General features: G+C 33.3%; 1 protein-coding gene across 3 annotated transcripts in view; it reads left to right on the top strand.

Moving 5' to 3' along the window:
• The first annotated feature begins 660 nt into the window (after positions 1-660).
• PMCA (plasma membrane calcium-transporting ATPase 3) overlaps positions 661-18,781 on the top strand; it is a 169,505-nt gene continuing 151,384 nt past the window's right edge. Inside the window, exon 1 of one of the 3 annotated variants that reach the window (XM_076131213.1) lies at positions 661-766. The gene's annotated coding sequence lies outside the window, so the exon portion shown is untranslated. Of the gene's footprint in view, positions 880-18,781 lie in introns of all 3 variants that reach the window. The other 2 variants (XM_076131214.1, XM_076131212.1) reach the window with 2 other exon arrangements.

The following is an 18,781-nucleotide window of genomic DNA, read 5'->3' as shown; positions in this document are numbered from 1 at the left end:
TGGGTCAAGGCCCACCCCTGCCGCCACCTGACCATGAAGAAAGAACAACAATTATAACAGCCCTATTACCCTTATTATTAAAACTAACACGAGGCTCACCTAACAACCGTCCACAAACTATCAACACTCCTGTATCTTATTATTTCAAGTACTCATGTACTTCAAGTACATTTATCTCGTTTTATTTTCGTAGAACGAGCGAGACAGACATACTACTACTATTCATAATGTCAAACGTCATTGGTAACTGAAAGGCAAACAAAAGATCAACGCGAGCTTTTATACAGTATCCATCTCAACCGGCAGAGGCGCCACTGTAGCTTAAAATACAACTCGAAATGATAAATAGGCTCACGAAACGAAAACATTTATTAGAACGAAACACATTAAATATAACCGATAAATCATGCAACGTACTAACGACAGTTTTATAGGTTAACTACTGAGCTTTCAATGTCGCCGTCCTCGGCGGTGGCTCTCAACGAATATCCCACGTTTACAGCCATCCGAGGGAATATGACGATATCGGGTACCTCTTTACGGATTAGAACGTACGGTTTAAATATGCGATAGTAAGAAAATGGAGGCGCTACACCTGTTCGTTGTGTATCGCGGAGAGTGTCGTCTCGGTAGGAAAGCTATTGCGATCGTTATGGGGTGCGCGGGCAGCGCGCGTGCGTCGCCGGCCGGCCGGGCCCGCGCGCCCGTCAGTCGGCCGCGAGCACCGGGCCCCGACATACCTTGCCCAAAAATCCGCCGCCTAAAGGTACCCACCACACCCGTACTATTTTAAAACCGTTGGAGACAGCGCGCATGCGAATATCGATCCGGCTCACTCGGAATGGTCCCCGTATCTAGGTTAACCGGCTAAAATTAAAGGTGCGTTCCGAATTCAAGGTTGTAACCGCCGGCGCAGCTCCGAAATAGAGCTATCGTGCATGGAAAATGGAAAATATGTACCCAACGCACGTCGTCTCTAAGGGCGATTATCGCGTGCGTCACACGCGTTAATGGCGGACGGGAATTATGTAAGAATCGTACGTTGTTGTTTGAAAAAAATGAAATTCCAATGTGTACGTGTAGGTTGAGGTCCGCTATCAGAGTTTGACATCGATGTTGAATCGATAGAGCATCGCGGCGATGTAATCGCGAGTGACGGTGTTGATATATCGTTGAGGCTTTTCTTTTTTGTCAATATTACGTTTTGGGAGTGTCTCCGGATGGTCAGTAAGTACATGCGTGTAGAATGAGTGTTACTACGTGTAAGATAAATATAAACCGAGCTGTCCGTCACACGCGACGCGCGACACCGCTCACACACCACGCCACACCACACCACACCACACCGCGGGGGAAAACCACCACAGAATATTTCACCGGAACTCTCAACTCAACGCTCTCATAGAGATTTTTATTACACAGAAAACAAGCGTGAATATTTAACTATTTGTTTGTGTTACGATATTAGTGGTTCACGTCACTGAATAAAAGGATTTACGGCGTTAATAAAACTGTAATACTCATAGCCACCTTTAAGCTTTTCTTAGTCATCTACAGTGAACATATATCGCTACGCCTATAAAAGTGTTACACAGCGTGGTTTAACATTCAGTTATTGATTAAAATTATAATAGGAATATTTCCATGGCGCTTCACATTACGTATTCGTACACGTTTTTTTTATAATAATCGTATAACATAATACATAATACAAACTACAATCTAATCATGAATTCATTGATTCCACATTTGTTCCAGCTGTAATTTTAGTACTAACCTAGAAAATAGCTCGTGTATTTCCGCATACAATCAATAGATGTCGCTAGTAGTCGCTATCGACTTTTCCGCGGTATAAAAATATATGTTCTTTCTAATCAATCCTGAGTTTTTGTCGTACGTTTTTTTAATTAATTAATACTATTAATGTAGGAAATGAGTGTGCCAAAATTTCTAATGGCCGATTTTTGGGTGGGAATAATTAGATGAATTTTAATTTATTCTGCGATGTTCGCTCACGTTTTAATTAGCTAATTTATGGTTCGTTTGACTTTATATCTGTAGGAGCTTGTCTTTCGGTGACATTTTTAAGACCTTTTAGTCTGATATTGAGACTAGACTGCGAAAATGTGGTAGAATATATTGCTGAACTTGACTTTTCAGACGGAGGACAACTTTTATATATTTTTTTTACTTAACAGAATATTTACACTGTTCATAAACGTGATAATAATTTAATTTATTAGTAAATGATCATTGAACGACAAACTTTTACATCCACATGGTACATTATCCAACACAAACATAATTTTACTCACACTTTTAATAAATACTCTAACGTTATTTGTTATTTACTACCCCTTCCTTTTTCCTCAATATAAAACGATATTATTTTATTATACTTTTTATTTTTCTATAGAATTTTCTTGATACATATTTCCTAATATGAGAAGTATGATGACGAAATGAGAACTAGATTGTCACTGCCTACCTTCAAACCAAATCAAATCATATACTTATTAATTTAGGTCAAATACTAACACTTATGACTGTCCATTTCTGCATTATCATAAAATATTAGGTCGGGGAAAAAGTCTTTTCGCATTATAGTATGTACGAACTTGTAATAAAATCTTTTCTCTACACAAAAAAGCTCGATATTTGGGTACCTCACGAGCTCACTGAAAGAAACCTAATGAACCGTGTACTCATTTGTGATTCTTGAAGCCAAAGAGATTTTATTACGAGTTCATACATACTATAATGCGAAAAGACTTTTTCCCCGACCTAATAGTTGAACTTAGACAAGTTCAATTTTATTCAATGTATCATTAGTTATATATCTAATAAACATCTTTTAGTTCGTGTATTTTTTCCTTCACTAACCATTCTTCGATATTATTCACGATGTAAGGCCTATTTTCAAGTTTGAAATTGCACCTGAAATAAATAATTCAATGCTAAAAAGCATTTAGAGCAACATAACATTATTAGTAATTAAATATTTATTATAAGTAATTATTGGAGCTTATCAAAATTAAAAAAAACACATGCCACATTATATCTTTAAACCTTTATTTAGCTAAAAACTACAAACTTAAATTTAAAAGAACATTTTGCAGTTTACAAACGTTTACTATAATATTATAAAAGTTATATTCTTATACATTTTTATTGTCCTATTGTCGGACACGGGTCTCTTGGTACAAAAGGGCCAAGGCCGTTGTCCCCGCCCCACACCGGCGTAGGGTATTTAAGTTTTCCTTATATACCTACTCTCTCTTATAATGCTATAAAAATGTTATAATTAGTTACTATAAAGGAGAAGAGCTATATATATCTTGGCCTAGTCGATAGTTTGGGATATACTGTCATTTTAAATGTAATAACGTATTTTTTCCGGAAATAAACTTTTTTATCTTCTTCTTTTTTTTTATTAAATGTTATTAAGTTAAATCAAGATTATTATTAAATCTTTATGTAAGTATCTCTGCACACTACAATTCCTGTTTCATATTTACTTTCAGAAATATTTCAAAGCACCTATATACAATCATTAAAAATCACCCGTTCACTGTATAACGATTACTACTAATGATAAAAATATGATTACACATTTTTTTCCCACTTACAACCTACAAAGCTTCAAGTACCTTACAACCTGAAAACTAAATTTTTCAAAATTCTGGACTGTAAAACAATACGATATTTTCTTCTATTCTTATACTAATTACATCCACATTCGTATAATAAAATATAAATCAATTAAGATTAGTCCCGCGGTATTCTCTCCGTGCAGTACATAGAGTGAACTTTGACATTTAGCGTCGACGGGAGGTCACTAGAACGCTCCAGTAGGATAACTTTTATGTACCTCCTCCGTGTTTCGCTTACCCGCTTTACCCGTGTGGTATTCTTATTCATAATTATTTGTCAACTGGTCAATATTTATTTATTAATAAGAAAATAAAATTTTTTTTGGACAAAGAATTGATGTCATTTTTATTAAATTTATATACACTATTAAAAACATATACATTAATGAAATCACGCCTTCTTCCCATGGAGGTAGGCAGAGACCAGAGAAAATATGTCTAAATCATTATTTAAAGTAGTTAAATACTGGTTAAATAAAGGGTGAATTATTAAATTATTTTCTTGTATTTTTTAACCTTTATTATAATCATAACCTACCTCTTTGTATATAAAAGTAAGTAAACAACAAATGCTGGGGTACAACTTCTGTGTACCTACAAGATTCGAGAATCTATGTTTAGTTATATCAGCTACATGGAATAACTATACGTTGATACATCTTTAACAGCTAATTTTATCCGTCACCTTTACTACCTGTTAAAAACATCCTTATGTATATAATAGCTGCATTCATCAGACAGACTTAAAGTTATATAAAAGCCCGCTAATGGTAGTCGATAGACCAACAATAAAACGGCATGGGATTACTAGTAGGTATATCTAGTAATGTACAGAAACTTACTTAGTTAAAGATTAGTGTTTGCGGAAAAGCCTTACGGTTGCCTCGTTCATAGGTCACATCTTATTTGCTATATTTACTTCAAAGATAATTATTTGGTAGCTACGTTTCAAACGTTTCGCTTTAAAAATGTTCTTATTTTGGTATAAAGGAAACGAATAGCAATTAATCTAAATGTATTGTGTTATGTATATAGACTAATATGTATTTATATAATATTGTATATTTCACTTGCTATGATATAAACTAGAAATGGGAATTACAGGATTTTTTGCCGTAGATGGTGAGATAATTAAAAAAAAAATTATAAGATACTCAGTAAACTCGAGCTAACTGTAGTAAGTAAAACAAAAAAAAAATACTAATATGGTTGTTCTATAACTCGGATTATGAAATACATCATTAACCCCGGAAAATAATAATAATAAATCGTTTATCGTTATATAATCTGGCCATAATAGTCCATATGGTTAAAGTCGCGGACTAAACCTATTTTAAGCTATGCTAAAATAAAGACTAAATAAAACCTTCACTTTTCTCTCTTATTAGTAATCCTAAATGAACTAATTTCTCGGAAACACTGATTAATTCAGTTAACCCTTCACGCGATAAACATATTTATCGAAACGCATAAACTAACCACGTAAAACATTATGTATACACAAGGTTTACGCATTAAAATCTTGCATTGCTTTTATTTTACATTGTACGGTAATAAAAACCGGCCCTGTTTCTCATTAAACAAATATCTGAAACTAAAATTGTAACATAAACGATTAACAAACGGTATTATGCGTCGATCAATCAATAGTGAACTAAAATAAAACAGGTATCGTTAATTCACATATAAATTCCGCTACTGGATAACAGATGTCGCTACTTGTGGCGTAGTGTGTTGCTGATATTTATTTGTACAACCCGAATTAATGGTTTTATGTCGCTCACTTGTTTCGTAATTAAAGTTATGGGTTTTCTATTTAGATAAACTTTGGAAAGTGTGTAAAATAAATGAACGTTTGTTAGAAAAATGATAATAACATTCTCTTCAGTTATTTTCACTCGAATCATTTTGTATTCTGCAATAAAGATTTGCTGTTTGGACCTCCCTTAATTAATAGCTAGAGCTAGATATAATAATGCTAAAACGCAAATTTAATTATTACTTATAATAAAATCACATTCCTAATTTGACATATTTTTTTTATCTAATTCTTACTTTTTCGATGAATTCCAAAAATACTGTACGGATTGACGTGCGATTTTCACCAATACGTAGCGTGGGCTCTTTATTTTATAAAATGCCATATAGTACTATAACTTATATTATACACTAGCTGACCCGCGCAACTTCGCTTGCGTCACATAAGAGAGAATGGGTAAATTTTTTTCCCCGTTTTTGTAACATTTTTTACTGGTACTCTGCTCTTATTGGTCGTAGCGTGATGATATATAACATAAATCCTTCTCCCATAAAGCCATCCTCGATAAATGGGCTATCTAACACTGAAAATTTTATTCGAATCGGACCAGTAGTTCCTGAGATAAGCGCGTTCAAACAAACAAACTCTTCAGCTTTATAATATTAGTATAGATTAGTATAGATAAATTATTTAACTACGAACCTACATAGAATGTTATTCCATATATAAATAGATATAAAAGAAATGAAAGAACCTCATTAGATAAACGTGTTAGTTGGTGCTGATACTACGTACTGTATTCTCTCATATATTATTATATTTATCTAATAAACAAAAGAAATGTTGTCCCTGTATTTTGTGAGTAGGACTTTTGTCATATAACACATTGTTTACGGAAAAGAGAAATAATGCTGTAAGATATAAGTTTCAGTATAAGCTTCGTGTAGTACAAGTGTTTAATAGGTTAGTTATAATATTTTTCAGAAATCAATGAACTTTAATCGATTAAGTGAAATCCATCAATTTATTTATTATATTATATTCCAAAGGATCAATTTGTTCTTTTACAATTACTTCCCCTTTGCTGTTACTTACTTTTGTTAAACATACTTACGCGTTTTTTATACTATAATACTATTAAACATTCATCTTCTTATCCAAAAGACTCTTTCGAAACTACAAACTCCACACATTTAAATCGAGCCGATATTAATTTACTTAACACCCACAACAAAACGAAAAATAGGTGAATTGTAAATTACATCTTCAAACCTGGAACAGAACGAAAAATATAGAAAAAGGGTCACCATAATATAATTTAATTAACCAAAGCATTTTCTCTAGGAAACGACCGTTTTCCCATCATTTACGAATTCTCCATTATCCTATAACAAAAAAACAACATAATTAACACAATATCAATTTCCTTATCTGTGCAGACGTCAGCTGACGACCTTTAGCATTCACTGTCAGCCGTCTATGCCTGACAATACTGCTCTACGACCACCTTACAAAGACCCCTCGCGAGAGAGCCTCCAGAACATTTCACTCTAACTATCGTATGTAGAGAGCTCAAGTTACACTGGTGGTTGGCACAATGCGTGTCAGTATGGTTTTATCGCCCACTATCTGTTTCCTATAACTTCATAGCAGGGTGTTCTGAATTAAGCGTAGGGGTAGTTTTGATTTTATATAAATGTGTTTATTGGATGTAAGGTAGCGGATTATGTAGAGCGTGGTGGATATTTATTGTAGTGTTTAGCATCTGATTATGAAAAATTTGTTATTAATAAGCGTTTTAGTAATAAACAGTCATTTATTTTCAAATTTATAGAAAATTCAAAATCAAATTATTTGCATCTTAATTGCGTTATGTAAAATGAGTATATCACGAAAAGAAATTATTATAGACAATTTTTTCACTCCTGGTTTTGAAATCATTTGAAAGTTAAGATTAGTAGCGAAATTACTATATCAACTACAAAATATATAATAAAAGCAAAGATTACTTATTACCATACTAAAATATATCGACAAAATATAAATTATAAGAGCAAGATAAAACATTTGTTGAAATTCAAAAAGCCTTTTCTCAATAGCTAACATAACAAAACGAACTTGAAAATGCACAGCACAGGGAAAACTGCGCAAAATTCCACTTTGTAGACAGTTACAATTTTGTAAGCGGTTCACTAAGTAGGTCAATAGATGTCAGACTATTGACCTCTTTACATATAAAAGTATTCTGTCTAGATTTCCATCTGTCAGTCTGTAATGACATCTGATCTGAGAGTTTGTAGGAAGATTCTGTGTATTGTGAATATAACGCGTTGTTTTTTTCGTTTTCTGTTTTAGTTCTTAGTTATTTAGTAAGTTGAATTTGTTATATTAGTGTAGCTAGGATAACTATAGGTTGTGCTAGGGAATTCTGTGTGCCTTCAAAATATAGATGTTTCACGATTGAGTATTTGGAATAAGGTTGGTATTTCTCTCTACGTTTTAAGCTAGGTTGTACTTTAGAAAATCGCAGTTTTATAAAGCCTACAACTAATGCTAGGTAGATGTTCATGTAAAAATCAATGGATGTTCTGAAAACTTATAACTTGCCGGAACTTATCGTAAAGAATTTTACTTGATCGAGCCATCGAGCTGGGTAAAAGTCACTGCTCGATAGAGTAAAACTGTATGTCGATACAGAGCATATTCGTAATAATCTGCTGACAAATTCACTTATAACCGATTCCTATTAATAATTACTCTGTACACCATAGTAATAATAAATTCTAATCTTTAAGCTATAGAACACAGCACAGTATTTAATTTTGTAGGATTCAAAATATACCTAGAAAAAGGGGTAGTTAAACGTATTTACTACCCCTTCGAGGGAAATAAGACATAAATATTTACGAATAAAACCTAATCAACACTGAGCAATAAAAGGTAATGGATACAACAAACCCCTAGAGTAATTCAATATGTCATCTACATTCCAACAATCGTGACGTCACAACGATTACGTCACTGGGGGTTGCTGCACACATATTCGATTCGGCACGTTCGGTTCGGCAATATTTATCGAAAAACAAAACCGACTCGGCTCACTTGTTCGGCTTGTGGCGATCGGGTTCATCTACACCTATTCGGTTTTGCCGGCTGTCTAGGCTAATTAATACTAAATTTTGCTATGAACAATACAATGTTCGGTAAAAATTCCGCTCGAAATCACCGCGCCTGAATGTTTAAACCGAATTGTGACGATCGGATACGAAAGAGCTATCCAATCGGTATAAGCCGAATTATTAATCAAAACAATATAAATCGGTATAAGCATTAATTGCTACGATTTGGTTTTGTTGCTTGACAAATATTGCCAAACCGAATATGTGTGCATCAAGCCTGAAGTTCTCGGCCCAATTAAAATGTCACTTCCTCCGGGTATCAATTAATTAGTATAAAACTAGTTGAAGTATATACATAGTGCGTGACTCGCGACCATTTACAGAATGTACGTGAAAATTTAAGGTTACATCGACAAATTTGTTTCGTTTTTCAAGAAAAACTTTATTAAAGGGTGATTAGTAAATGTGGGTAATAAAGTTTTATATTATTTTTGTACAATTATGTTTATTACATATGATGCCTGATAATCCAGTTTGATATTCTCTGTAAATCCGAATATAACTCTCTAATGGAAAATGTTTATTAGTATGAATTAATCGAAATAAAGTTAACAGTCACAATAGATAAAGATATGTGTTTAACCGTACTATAGGTGCAAGAAACTATGCTATGTAGGTAGAAATGCAATTATTTATATAAGGAAGATTTTATACAAAAACTAGCTGACCCGGCAAACGTTGTTTTGCCGTACAAATAAGTAAAAAGAAGTGTCACTTAGGAGTATGAAAAATAGAGTTGGCCGATTCCCATAGATACCGAATAAGCACAAAAAATGTCATCAAAATCGGTAAAGCCGTTTCGGAGGAGTATGGCAACGAAAACTGTGACGCGAGAATTTTACATATTAGATATTCAGTACTTTTCGCGACAAAATGAAAAGCCTCAATCCATATTATCAGACCATTCCTATATTAAGTGATGCCGGGTTCGAATATGATTATGAAAGATTACTTTGTCTAACTTTATAGTGCTAATTTGTATTTCTTTCTTTCACAGGTAAGATTCATCTTCTGGCTGCAAATTGACAGTACAGGTAAAACATAGAATTAACGCATCCTTGTTAATTTATATCTGACTTTAAAACAATATGTCCCAACAACATGACCACCATTTAATATTTGTAATTTTTCATCTCAAAAACAGATACAACTTATAAATTGGAAAAAAATATCCCTATTTTCGATGCGCTCTATTAAAAGTTTGGTGATGTAAAAAACCTCCTCCTATTTGTGAAGTTGGTTTAAACTTTTTGATTTAAATTGGTCACTGTATTGTAACCCTCATTATGGCGTACTTGTAAAACCGAGACTATCTTACTTATTATAATTTTTGACTATATAATCATAATATGCGTATAACCCAAACCCAGACGAAGCCGGGGCAAGCTGCTAGTCTATTTAAACCAGCAGCACCATAACAACTGTTATGAACTATAGTTCAGGTTACGACTCCCAAGGAACAAATATTTGTGCACAACACGCCCAAATGCGAAACGACTATTTGTCCTATTTGATCACACGAATACTTATTTCGGGTTTCAGTGAACTTGGAACCGATTTTTTTCGTCGCCAGGTAAACTTACTCAGGTTCTATAACTTTGCTTGCGATCTAGGACTGTGAAATTTGCGCCAAAACGTCAAGTAATCCAGGTTTAAATGTTCGTTTATTTCTGTATAGTATAGGAGAATTAACATTACTACTGAAATCATTTTGATCTTTTTGTCTTTTGATAAATGTATAAAACATTTGGTCACGAAATCTGTCGAAACTGTTTTGGGAATAAAACTACTTGACGATCAAAAAGTTAGCCTGACTAAGGTATTTTTGGCCCTTTTTTTTAGCCTTATCAATTCTCCAATAACTACACCAGAAAGTATGAATTATATAGTACTTCTATCTAAAAGAAATAATAGCATAACTCACATTTCCTCTAACAAAATTTCAATGACGAAAAAATGTCAGACAAATTTTCATTTCAGACTATGATTATGAGTATTAAATCAACATATTTGTGAAGTGCTTCTGTTCTTTAATGTTTTATACAACAAATCATCACGATCATCACAAATCATGTTTCTTTGCTAAACTATGTATGTAATGGTTATTTTTAACTAACTTGTTTGAAACGACCTCACGTGTGAAGATGTTGTTTTGTCTGGAGAATATGAATGAAAAATTACGTACTTATATGTTACGTAACATCATGCCTGTAATTTTCTGTTGGGACCAGCAGTTGTGTTTTACTTATCCGTAGTCAGCTAAAAATGTCTGGATTCAACCGGTGGTAATTTTTTTAGAATGCTTAAATAATAAATTTATCTATACTAAAGATGATAAGAAATATTATAAAGATGAAGAGTTTGTTTGTTTGATTGTTTGTTTGTTTGTTTGTTTGTTTGAACGCGCTAATCTCAGGAACTACTGGACCGATTTGAAAATTTCTTTCAGTGTTAGATAGTCCATTTATCGAGGAAGGTTATAGGCTATATATCATCACGCTACTACCAATAGGAGCAGAGTACGAGTAAAAAATGTAACAAAAACGGGGAAAATTTTGACCCATTCTCTCTTATATGACGCAAGCGAAGTTGCGCGGGTCAGCTAGTTTCTTATATTCTTCTAATCATTTGAATAAAACATCAATAATTTAAAGAACTAATACAATTATCAGGCCACATATGTTAAGTAATATTATTATATTTATAGTATAAGTAATCACTAAAAAAATTAATGATTTTAACACACTTTTCCTGCTCCCCTTCCCTACGCAATTACGTCTGTAATATCTCCATTCAGTCTTATATAAAAAATGCGTAAAGAAACGATTCAAAATATTAGAACATACACATTTCACGCTGTGTTAACATTTGTCAATAGTTTTCAAGGAAGAACACTACCTGTCTCAACTAATTCAAGCGTATGACTCCAACACGCAAGATATTTAGACGCCCTAATTATAAAATTGTTTGAGCTCAATGTGTGTCAAACATAAGAATGTAATGTCTGTGAATAAACTAGCGAACATTTCACGTCTCGCGCTAATAGATTTCGCATTGTTATCTTTCTTGGATAGCTTTTTGCTATATTTTTTCTAATTTCTTGTGAGAATAGTTTCAGTTTTCGAGTCAAATGTGACTTAAACTTATTAAAGCTAGCCTACATATTTAACCAACTAACAAAAATATTGAAATAGTTACGTACTATGTGTAGTTTTGTGTTTATAAAATAGAACTTAATAATTGCAACAGTATTCATTATATTGACATAAATTTTATAAGACGACCAAAATAATTGCCTTGGTTGTGGAATTTATGGGAATATGTTTATGAAAATACTTTTGTATTTTGTAAGCCTAACAAACGAATCTGCAAGAAGTATTAGAAAACCGTATAAAGTATATTTCTACCTTTACTGCAGCATTTTAAAACCAAAATCAAAACGCTTCACAAACCTACCAGACTTTTAAATAGAGCAAGAGACATAATATATTTCTTATCGGTATAATAATGGTACAGACCTACACAAAGTACTTAATAAAATGATTATTTTGTGCTTCCTCGTTGGGTTACTACTATTTAATATTTTATTTATTTATTTAACAGAAATTAACGAAACAAACATGTATGTATTTTACCACAGATTTCTTGACGTTTCGGCGCAGATTACAATTGCCGTGGTCGCAAGTTGACTTGATTTTTGTTCATAATCATATTATAAGATAATATACACAGCAAAATTACAATTATTAATAAAAATAGTTGATGAAATTCACTTGTATAGGCAATTAAAACACACGGTGAGTGTCGCTAGGGTTATTTCTGTGCGCGACGCTGGCCCTGCGCCAGAGCACGCGGCACAGACTAACACACAGACTGGACGTTGTCAAACAACAGATAATAACGAGCGATCTTTTTCTTGTAGAAAGTCTTTTTCTTTTTTAAAAACACAACTCCCGCACTAAGAATTGCTCTTGTGTCGCGGGGACTTTTACAAACATACAAATAACGGACACAAAGTACAACCAGACCCAAAACAATTAATTGTTCCGTGTGGGAATCGAACCCATGACCTCCCGACGTAATGGTAGCGGCGTGGTGACCTAAACCACTGCGCCACGGAAGTTTGATTAGTTTTTTCACGGAGTTTTTGAAAAGGAATAAATTCTTCTGAAAGAATCTGTAGTTCGGTTTACAGACGGTATTATCGACTACCTAGATTTTGACATTTAAAAAGTATTTTAGAATAGTTTTTACTGTGCCCGCTCGAGATGGTGATCGAATTTACATACAAAATTTGTTGATAGCTAAGTTGTCGATAATCGATAGTGGTAAGGCATCCCGCTGCTGAATTACCTAGGTATAGGGTTTGGTGTTCTAGCATAATTCTGATCAGATGCAAATTGTATTCTGGAGAAATTTTCTAGAATTTTAATTTAACATAATGTATATGTACCTACTACTACAAAATGTAGTCTTACTCGAAGATTATTCTTCTTCTTTCTCTTAATTATTCAACTTCTTGATAATTTTCACGTATCTAGTTTGTAATTCTAGTCCACGTAGCTCAAACGCAAGCCAGTATTACTAGGTACTCTCGACAATAGTTTGATTGTTCTACTGCTCTCATACTGTATCGCGTTTTGGCGGCTGTCCTGTCACTTGTTGTTTAATAGCAGTTACAGAATGACAAGGCTCATCCATTCATTGATGCGAAATCCTATTTAAAAAACACTGCATAAAGCTACCTTAAAACTGACTCGAAGCTTCTTTTTATAACGTCAGATACGACGAAGATTGTTGACGTTTACGATAGTGCAGGAAAAACCTTTTGATGTGGAACTTGTGTTTGTCAAATAGTTAAAACAGAAAAGTTGGTTCTAAACTACCTAAAATAATTTGGTTGCTAAAAAATCGGTCGATGTATAAAACCACCAAAACGGCTGACAGTGAGACTACTTCATAACACTCTCAAAGAATAATTGCCAAAACGATCGCGTCCTACAAACAATGTAAAGCATCTTAAATACACGTGATAAATAAAACAAGTGAGCACAGCTGTTAACGACGCCAGCGCCATCTATAGCCGATAATATCACTAATCACAACCGCCAAATTGCCACAGATAAAAATAGCTAATCAAACTGACACAAAAATAACTTTGGAAATATTTTACGTAATACATTATGAGACGGGCAGAAGTCAATTGTGAAGACACAAATAAAATCCTTATTCTTTTGTTTATAAGGTTGATTTTTTAAAGGGATTACAATTACTAGGTTGATTGTCATTGCCAAGTTTTTCACGTGTCACGGTGTTCTGACGATGGGTAGTGTACGTTTTTTCTACGGGCCATGATGTAAATTTCGTCACAGGGAGTAAGCCAAGATGTTCCATCATCATTATTTTCATACAGGTGTAATCAAGTCTGGTGTGATGTCCGGGGATTTATGCCAAATATATATAGAATGTTTGTGTTGTAATTTTAGATAAGCTGTAGGGCATGTGACCTGTTTATGTATTACTTTGATTGTAAAATGTAGACTGTATTTGGATGATATTTTTATTTTATTGCTGAAAGAAAGCTGCTGAAGGTTTGTATCTTTACCTGTAAATGTTTATTAATTTGTCATTTCTGTATTATAAAAGACCATTTCACCTCTTTAGATAGTTCGAAAACCCACATGTATCTTTGCAAAAATAAAAGAATATTTTCAAAATAATCATAAAGTTTTCGCCTAAAGCTTAACAAAAGTATCATGTTATATGTTCCATCCCAAAATATTTGTCAATCATCACTAGGTACATAATATTAAAATTTTACAAACATATTAACAAAAATCTCCATAATAGTTTAAACGGTACTTATCCAGCAGTGATAAAACCAGCATTTGAAATAACAGACACATGTCAGTAATGATATCTGAACAATATAGCCTCAAAGTATCAAAGAGGGTAGTTCTGCATTGTCTAGTAATGACGTCACATCGCAGTAGCTGCCCCGCGCTGTCCTACATAGCAAAGAGAACGACTGTGCTTTTCATATGAAATGTTATTCTCTGTTCGTGTTATTACAATGGCTACTTACTACTTACGCTTTTCATTGAGAAAAATGTACCTATTTCATCTTCTATAAATGGTTTTGATACTTGAGCTCACTTATTTTGGAATTTTTAGCTAGATTAGATAATAATCTAGTTACTTAGTGTCACCACTTTCTTAATATGCATTACTTCTTCGATAATTTGAATTAGAGGCAAGTATTACATGATTTATCTGACATATAAAATCAACAGAAACTTGTCAGACAGCGGTGAAACTGGCCATTAGTTCTACTTGATTTTAATACTTAATTACGATAATATTATGCGAATAAAATGACAGCAAATACAGCGTACTTACAAAAATATCTACTTATCCAGAGATGAAACCATAATCCAAAAATCTTAAAACTTGATGTGGTGTTTGAACATGTCTACTAACTGGTAGTTAATGAAAAATCAATATAATGCCAAGAAAAATAAACTTCGCGATCATTTTTCAAAAACTAAAATCCTTCAAAATTGGGGAATACTCAGATAAAAAGAATAATATGAACACTATCGTACATTACTAGTAAGTCGAATCTTTTGAAGTCAAGTCAATATGAACAACAAATAATTGCACCTAACATTACTTTAGAACGATTACACAACGAACCGACTCCTACTTAATACCTTAGTCATAATCAAATAGCTTTTAGCACAATCATAACACTATGACAGACGGACAGACAATGTCAAATATTGTATATTTATCGATAAATAACTATTGGACGGAGCCGACGACAGATGTGTGTCTTTGCGTCGAATTTGATTGATTTATTGTTGCGATCGATAAATGATTTATTCGGTTATAATCGTGCCATTTGGATGGAACTGACTGGCTTTGGAGCACTATATGTTATGAAAATGACCGTCATGAATGTGTTTCTGTAACTATTCTTTAATAGACTGGCAGGTGGGTGTGACTGCTGAGTAGAAGTCTGGGGTTTGAATCCCGAATTGTCGAAAAGGTACCTATGTGCTTTTTTGTCAAGAAATTCTCAGTAATTATAATATGGTGTGCAAGGTATAAAATGTTTAACTACTCGGAGTTAAGAAATTTGTCATAGACCTTCGTGCGATAAGATCACGTAAAGTAGCATTATATTGTATTTGTATGAATGTATGGATATTTGCTACTATTACGTGAAAGCCTCAATTTTAATAAAATTCGTTTTTTTTTTTCTTGCTTCAAAAGTTAGTAGGTAGGACGTAGGTGTATTATATTATGTTTTCCATGACTTAAATAAATAAATATTATTGGACAACTCACACACGGTCATTTGATTTCAAACTAAGCAGAGTTTGTACTATGGTAATCAAATAACTGATAAACATACTTATATACTTCTAAATACATACTTATATACTTACATACGTGTTACTTTGTTGTATAAAGTGTGTAAAAGAGGGTGGTGTGAAAGGAAGTGAATGTTGATAGTAAAATATTAATAGATGTATGAAAAATGTATTATTATAAAGTGAGATGAATTTTATAGACATGAGAGTGCATGCCATAAGCGTAAAATGCTTTGAGGTTATTTTTCAAGTGGTATTCTTACCAGACGCAGTAGAAGAATTAAGTTTTAGGAATTATGCATTCATACTGTCATGCATTCAACTAAGTCTATTAGTTATTACGTAAGTGTCCTGTGTTGTGTTGATTCCCACCCGGAACAAATAAATTTTTACTATCCCCAAATAGTAACCTTACATCTGGAAGATATTCCTTCGAACGCAGAATGGAATAGATAAAAAATATAGTTTTTAATCAAAACCTTCTATAAACTAGTTTGTAGTCTACTCTAGATTGGTGTCTCTCTATCATAAAGTGTAAAATTTTCCTTTTTCTTTGCTTAAAGCTGCTATAAACATTACAGTCGTTACATAAACAGAATGTTACATGTACATAGGAGCACAATAGGCGGCTAGACCCGGTTATATCCGTAACAAAAGTAGTCTGGACAATCTCGGCTTGTTTTATTGCCATCGAGACAGTCAGCCGATTCTCCACTGTAAACTATTTTATTTTTAAACTGAACCCGTGTTTCGTTACCGGGTTTTACTGCGGAAAATTTCATCGTTCGCCTTTGCAAGTTAAAAGACATGTCGTTGGGCTATGTTGCTTTTTGATGATTGATTTAGATTTAGTTAGAGTTTTAGCTACAGATTTGATATTTTGTTCCAAGTTCAGATTGTCGTCACTCAACTCAAAAATAAGTATCTACATCTGTGACACAAACATACATACGATTTGCGTGGGAATTGAACCTACTACATCTGGAACAGTTGTTGTAGAGAAAATTAGACCAATCCAGAAAAAGAGCGTTAGGTACTGCTTGCCAATCAATACGTCCTGAACAATGCATAAACTCAAAAATACCCTTTAGAACGAACCCTAAGGCATATTCTTTTATTATTAAAATACCCAAATATTTTACACGCCTCACCTCATTAATTCTATTCAACACAGCCGAAACAAGGCTAATTAAAAACAAAACAGCGTTAAATTTTTCATAAGCCCATCAAGGGAAGCCGTTGGCCATCAAACGAGGGGCCTTGGCACATCAAAACCAATATACTTAGTATACACGACGGGAATCCCTTCATCTCAATTATGCAGAACTCAGGGCGCCATCAAATGAATGTTTTATCGTGCAACTTAAGGCTTTTTATACACGCACAACATCGCAGCGATGAAAAGTGGTGTGACTGTGTATAGTGTCATTGCAGTTGCATTGTGGGTAAACAAATTTTAAAGTGATTTGCGATATAGGTACGGTTCTTTTTAGACGACAATTACATAACGTTGCGGCAATAAAAACTGATTTGCAATATTTCAATAGTTGCATTGTGGTCGCGTTGCTGTCACCAACACGACGGCGACCGAATATAGTCAGTGTAAATAACGTCTATAGAGACCTACCATAACCGCACCATGTGGGCAGGTAATATAATTTGTTACTTTATAAAAAAATATATTTAAATTTACATTGACCGCATTTTCTTCTTGAACGCAACCGTCCATACAATATTCACTAGAATGCAACCAAAGTGCAACTTGAAAAAATAGACAGCCGACCACATTACAAATCACTTTATCATTAATAGTAGTAGCTACTACAAAAAACTGCATAAAGCTTCAGCGACATTATACACACTCAACCACTTTTAGTCGCTTCCTTGTATACTGGTTGTAGCACGTGTACGTATACCCTAATAGGCGTTTAGAAACTGTACGTTGTAATATATTTCTGCGAGTGTAAGCTAAGTGTGTAAGATGTAACGCTCTGCCGTCGTAAATCTAAACACAGTAACTTCAAAATATGCGTTTTGAGAAAAACGCGGTTGAAGTTTAATGGTTAATTTTTGCTCTCATGAAGATACTAATTATTGTATATTATTTCATGCAACTTTTAATGTTAGTATATAGTTAAATCTTTGATTCTGTATATATATATCTAGTATATTATTATTGTATAAATAATAAAACTAGATAATGTGTTTTAAGCTAGGGTAATAATATAATATTTTTTTCTTTTTTAAGTTACAACACGGTAACTCAACGGTTACTGTGTTGTAACCAAGTTTTACCTATTACTGTGTTGTAACTTTGTAAAGATATTAACATTAGGGGAATTACGACACAGTAAGTATGTACATACTGTGTTATAGCTATGTTTCTTAGAAATACGTATAAAATCAGTAATACAGTAAATGAGATACTGTGATTTATTCAAGTATTTGTTGTTTATCTTTGAACAATATTTTATACGCAATCACAGTAACTGAAGAAGCCGTGTTATAATCAAGCAAAAAAAGAAAAAATAAAATCTATTCACGTTAAAAAAACACAGTTAGTAGTGAGATACTGTTATTTAATTTAAAATAACACAGATACTGTATTTTTTATTAAAAAAAATGTTTTTTTTGTAAAAATACTGTGTTTTTATTTAATGTATTTCGGTAACTATCCATCGTACAAACAAACCGAAAACTTTCTCAAATAGCCCGCGGTCTCCTGATTCCAAAGAACTAAACAAACTATAAACACAGTAACTTGAGTTACTGTGTTTACATTTACGACGGCAGCGCTCTGGGGAGATCTGT

Source organism: Anticarsia gemmatalis, chromosome 25, assembly GCF_050436995.1.
Source record: "Anticarsia gemmatalis isolate Benzon Research Colony breed Stoneville strain chromosome 25, ilAntGemm2 primary, whole genome shotgun sequence".
NCBI lineage: Eukaryota > Metazoa > Arthropoda > Insecta > Lepidoptera > Erebidae > Anticarsia > Anticarsia gemmatalis.
This window is presented reverse-complemented; position numbering and strand designations above follow the sequence as displayed.